Below are 6,157 nucleotides of genomic sequence, written 5' to 3' on the forward strand. Positions count from 1 at the left end.
AATGAATAAATAAATAAATAGGTAAATAGATAAATGAATAAATAAATAAATAGGTAAATAGATAAATGAATAAATAAATAAATAGGTAAATAGATAAATGAATAAATAAATAAATAGGTAAATAGATAAATGAATGGAAAATAATATTGTATAAATATAATAATATATAAATTGCACATCAGTAATAACTATGTCGTAATGATCCATACCCCTCAACTCTCATGAACACATTTATATGTGCTACACTCCTGAATGAGGAACATCAAATCAAAATGTGTCACAACTAGCCAAAACTTTTTTACTATTTGGATCGTACAAACGCAAGTTTTTAATTATAGATTCGTATTCAGCTAAAAATATCTTTCTGTCTTTTGGATCCCATTTCTTTTAACCCATTTATTTCGCTACTTGCATAAAGCATTCTCTTCCAAAAATTTTAATGTGACTCAAGTATGGTTTTTGATCGAACCATTTTTCATACGGTGTTGTACCAACACATTTATTGTTTGTAGTGCGATTCAATAAATATTTAGCTCTACGTACTGCTTCTGGCCATAACATTTTCGGTAATTCACTTGCAATTAACATTGTTTTTGCACCTTTTTGCACAGTCCGATTATCTCGTTCAATGTTACCATTTTGTTCTGGAGCTGTTATGTATTCTATGTAAGGAAGGAAACTTTTACCAAATTTCCGCCTATATAAACTATGCAGAACTATACTTCGAAGTCAAAAGTACAGCGACTATATAATAAAACCCATCAGTTACACAACGGCAAAAAGTAAAACACGCTATAGGAAAGCTCCCTTCGGCATATGGGTATTTAAGGCGGCGCATTTTCCAAGGAGGGACGAGTTCTTGATCATTCGTTAGTGTGGTATTACCCCAAATTTAAAATTAAATTGTTTGAAAATCCTGCGGCGGTCTTACGACTACGGATTTAAAATTAATATGTATATATTTGATTTCGGTAGCACAGGGATATATATTCAACACATATATATATCCAACATTATATTATATATAGTTGTGCTAAAAATAGAAGCTGAGGAATTTGTATATGTAATCGAAGTTGCCCTGAGGAGAACTCAACGCGATTGCACGACGCTCGTCTCCAGAATCCACGGTAAACAGCACATCCAGTTACCGCCAGGATATACATACATAATAGGAGCAAAATAGTTAACAATGTATATATTCTATTTTTTTTTAAATACTAATACATATCGGGTTTTTTTTCCTTCAACACAATATATATATATATTTATTCTCTTACGATTAAGAATTAATTAACTTTTGTCTTTGTAATAGTACGATTAAATTAAATAATTTGCTCACGATTAACTAAATAATTTTTTTGAATAAATCAATATTGAAATAATATAGATCAATCAGTTTTTTTGTATGATATGAGTAATACTGTATGTGAAGGCGCTTTAACAGACAAGACATATTACCCTTACTTTGTTGGTACCAACCAGATTAGTCCAACACAAGTCTTCGCAATGGCTATCAAAGAATGATAGCCTCCGGGACAGTAATTATTACTGCCGGCACATACATAATCCTAACAACACTCTGTCTAAGATGGACTACCATTACCCCACTTGTTAATAAAATTAACAATTCTAAACTGATCTTATATATATTTAAATATAATATAATATAATATAACATAGCCAGAGAGTGCGGTCTAGTTTTCCCCATTTAATGCCTCTATTAGTAGTAGTAGTAGCTTTATTTTTACTTCATTTTAAAGTTATTATATTACATCGAAGTTATATAATAATTATAATACATATAATTATAATAAATATACATAAAGCTTACAGCTATGCCATTTTAGCCGTCTGCCGGAAGTTTAGATTAATCTAATAGCTAATTAACTAATAACTAATTAATCCAATTTTTATAAATATTAAATAGATATTCTTACTTATGAGCTCAATACAACATAAAAATTAAATTAAATTACTTTAACAAAAATAATAGATTTTATATAAGTTAATTTAAAAGTGTTCATTAATAATATTTTGCCTATATTTAAATGTAGTTTTAATAAACGCCGTTAACAATGTCCAGTTGGGGCCATTCAGTAACCGTATGGTTTCATTGACATCGAGCGCGGGTTTACCGAAGTACAGCAATCTATGTTCTTTAAAAATTTGGCATTCACCTACTAAGTGTATAACATCGCCTTTTAATTTAAGGTTGCATATCGTGCACAGCGTGTCTATACTTTCATGCGGTACGTAGCACAATCGTAGGAGCTCGCCGCGGGTTTTGAAGATTGTCCTTATTGTTTCTAGGTTATATTGCTCGTGAAAGTAATTATTGACACCTAGATCATAATTCAACTTACTATATGCATCTCTCGATATACTGTTTCTTGCCGTTTCTACAAAATTTCTACGTTCTTCAATACTTAGTTTCGTTATTATATTTTTTTGCCACATTTTCCAGTTTTCATTAATACTCAAATCATTAGATTTGACCATTTTTCAAAAAATAATGTTTTTTCATTTATTAGGTACTGCGCTAATGTTTTTTGAATCCTATTGTCTGGCAAATTCCTAACACGATTGATGTAATCAAAATGCAATTTTAATGTTTGGGTATATAGCGTCGGTAGACCAGTTTCTAAATGCACCATATAATTTGGGGTATTTTTCGGCAAACGAAACGTTCTCTTTATATAAAATGTCTGCAATTTTTCTACTGCGTCATATTTATCAACACCCCAGATTTGCGCTGCATAATTTAGAACTGACTTAACTGTGGCTTCAAAAACTTTGTATTTTACGGGCAGTGACACTTTCGGATTTCCTAAGACATTTATCCAGGTACAATTAATAGCCAATTTAGCTTCCTTCAACTTCTCGTTCAAGTGGTTATCGAATTTTGCGTTATATTTCATATTTATTCCTAAATATTTATAATTATTAACCACTTCTAATTGATCATCGTTAAGGTACCATTTTTCATTATTTCTCAATCTTCTAGCATGTTTCCTAAATACCATCACTTTTGATTTGTCTGTATTTATAGATAGTCCCCATAAGTTGCAATATCTATTTAATTCATCTATCATATTTTGTAACATTATTGGAGAATCTGCAAACAACACAATATCATCAGCATATAATAGTACTTTTAGGCACATATTGGCAATCGTAACACCACCAGAAAGAAATTTACTTAAGTCATCAACGAACAGTGCAAACAATATAGGGCTTAAAACACAACCTTGTCTTACTTCGGTACACGTTTGGAACCATCTCGAAGTACTTCTTCCGTCCCATACTGTTGACTCATTGTTGCAGTATAGTCTCTATAGACTTTTAATAGAGACTATGCCTCTATTATTTCCTCCTCTGTAATAGTGTGCTTCCTATAGAATTTGTAGCGCATTTCTTTCAGAATTGGACATAATCCAATAAAGTGTATTATGTCCTCTGGCTGGTCTAAATTACATAATGAACAATGTGTTGAATTTACTTGCACATATGGTCTATAGTTTAACTTAAGGAGTTCGCCCCGAGTTTTAAAAATATGGCTGATAGTTCCAATAATATATTCATCCTTAAAATAATTCCGATTGCGTAATTCATATTCCAACCTTTTGTAAGCATGTCTATAATCACTTACCCTTGCTGCCAACGTAAATTTAGCTCTTTCATTCGCCATAATTTTTATCAATATTTTTTTTTGCCACGCACGCCATACTTCTCTATTTTCGAGCAACAATACCTCATCATGCGTATTAGCCAGTGATTGCCATTTTTCAACAAAACCTGTCTTCGTATTTGGGAGGAACCTTGCCAGAATTTTAGGGAGTCTATTGTCACTCAGATTCCTGACGTGATTTATATATTTAAAATGTAGTTTTAGCGTCTCTATATATAAAGTTGACAATCCTGTTTCTAAATGCAGCATATAGTTGGGCGTGTTTTGTGGTATAAAAAAGATGACAATGTCTGTGATTCTGGAATTTATAATGTTGATGTCTTTATGTATAATAGTCTGTGTATATATGTAGTTATTTTCTTTGAAAATAAAAATGCAATATTTTTCGACACTCTTTTATTTAATTTAACTTAATTTAATTTAATTTAATTTATTTAACTTTTACTTAATCAAAAAAAAACTTCTTTAATAATAACTTCTCAAAAACTTATCGACTTCTCCAAAACACGTGTGTCTTCACCAAAAAACTCTTTTCTTCTGTCTTTTCTATTTTATTTTTCGTTTTTGTTTTGATTGATTTAACTCTTTTGCTCACGTTCGTTCGTTCGTTTTTCGTAATCATTACGATTTTTGCTGCCTTATCTGCACTCGTCCATCCGACTCGTCGTCTGTCTCGGACGACTCAGATTCACCCTCACCATAATCTCTCCACGGTTTCATCTGTTCCGCGACCGTGGACGTTAAATTTGGTCCCTCATGCGAACCTACCTTCTTCACTTCATGAGGATCGTTTTTCTTTTCTTTGGTGACTTCATAAGGGCCCAAGTACTTCGGAAAAATCTTAAGTCCAGCTCCAAACTGCGTTCGAAGTATAGCAACTAGGTCTCCAACGTGATAACGAACGGCTTCCTTGCGTCTTTTGTCAAAATGTTTTTTGTTTTCTAGTTGAACCTTTAAAATTTCTTCTTTGGCTTGCTGGCGCAACTCATGTCGATATTCCTCGAAGTTGTTTAATATCTCTTCTTCAAAACATTGTCGAACATTTTGACATTCGGTGTTGAACACGGAGACACCAAAAAACAATTCAAACGGTGTCCTTTTTGTACTTCTGGACTTAGTGGAGTTTATCGCCATCTGTACACGACTAACATAAGTGTACCACCTTAAAGGATTTTCAAATGATAGTTTGGTTAGCAAATCTATTATTACCTTATTCACACGTTCTACTTGTCCATTTCCTCTGGGAACACCTGTTGTTATCAAATGATGCTGAACATTTCGCTCTATACAATACGTTTTAAAGCTATTCGCAGTGAAATCAGCGCCTCTATCGGTTATAAACTGATGAGGGTTCCCGAACACCTCGCTTTGCTGTTGCAATTTTTTAAGAACTTCTTCTGTTGAACTGGATTTTACAGGGTATATCCATATAAACTTAGTGAAAGCGTCTATTACCACGAAAAGATATTTGTAATTTTTTGCAGTTGAAGGAAGTGGTCCTAAATGGTCTAGATGATATGTGTATAAAGGGATATCAGGTTTTTCAATAGGTGAAAGGAATCCCTCTCTTTTCCCGTGTTTTCTTGCTGAGAGAATGCAGTTAATGCAATTTGCTGTTACCGCTTCAACATGCTTCCTTAAGTTCGGGACGAAATATTCTTGCTCCACTACCGTTTTTACTTTTTCCGCACTCCAGTGTCCTTGTTCATGAATTTTCGTTCTCATTGTCTTGGGTATTACTAATAAATATGCTCCATCCACAAATTTATACAGTATCTCGTTTCGCATTTCAAAGTTCTGATATGGCCCGTTCTCCAAAATTTTGCGTGTCATTGGACAGAATTCATCTAGATTTTGTGCTTTTTTAACAGCTAACACTATACCATCCTCTACCTGTAATCAAGTTTGTACAGGACACCAGATTTTATAATATAATCGTTGTAAGTCTTATTTTCTTTCTTCAGTATCTCAATTATTGCCCTTAGATGTTCATCTTGTGCTTGCGCTTGTTGTATTCGCCACAATATGCTTTCTGTATCAATCATCATCATTCTACTGAGTGCGTCCACGTGTTGCATTTGAGAACCAGGACGATGTTCTACTGTGTAATTATACTCTTGCAAAAAAAGAACCCATCGCGCCACTCTCGTGCATAAGTCCTTCTTGTCCAGCGTCTTTGTGAATGCATTACAGTCCGTAACCAATTTGAATTGCTGACCCAATAAATAAATACGAAATTTTTTTAAAGCCAATTATAGCTAACACTTCTAACTCATAGCTACAATATTTGCGTTCTGCATCCGTCGTTTTCTTACTCATGTAGTACACCGGATGAAATCTACCATCCTCTGGAAGTTTTTGCATGAGCACTGCTCCATAACCATCGATCGATGCATCAGTGTGCACTTCGATTTCATATTGTTGGTTGAAAATACTTAATACCGGTTGCTCACTCAAAATTGTTTTCAA

This window comes from Teleopsis dalmanni, chromosome 1 (genome assembly GCF_002237135.1).
Source record: "Teleopsis dalmanni isolate 2A chromosome 1, ASM223713v2, whole genome shotgun sequence".
Lineage (NCBI taxonomy): Eukaryota > Metazoa > Arthropoda > Insecta > Diptera > Diopsidae > Teleopsis > Teleopsis dalmanni.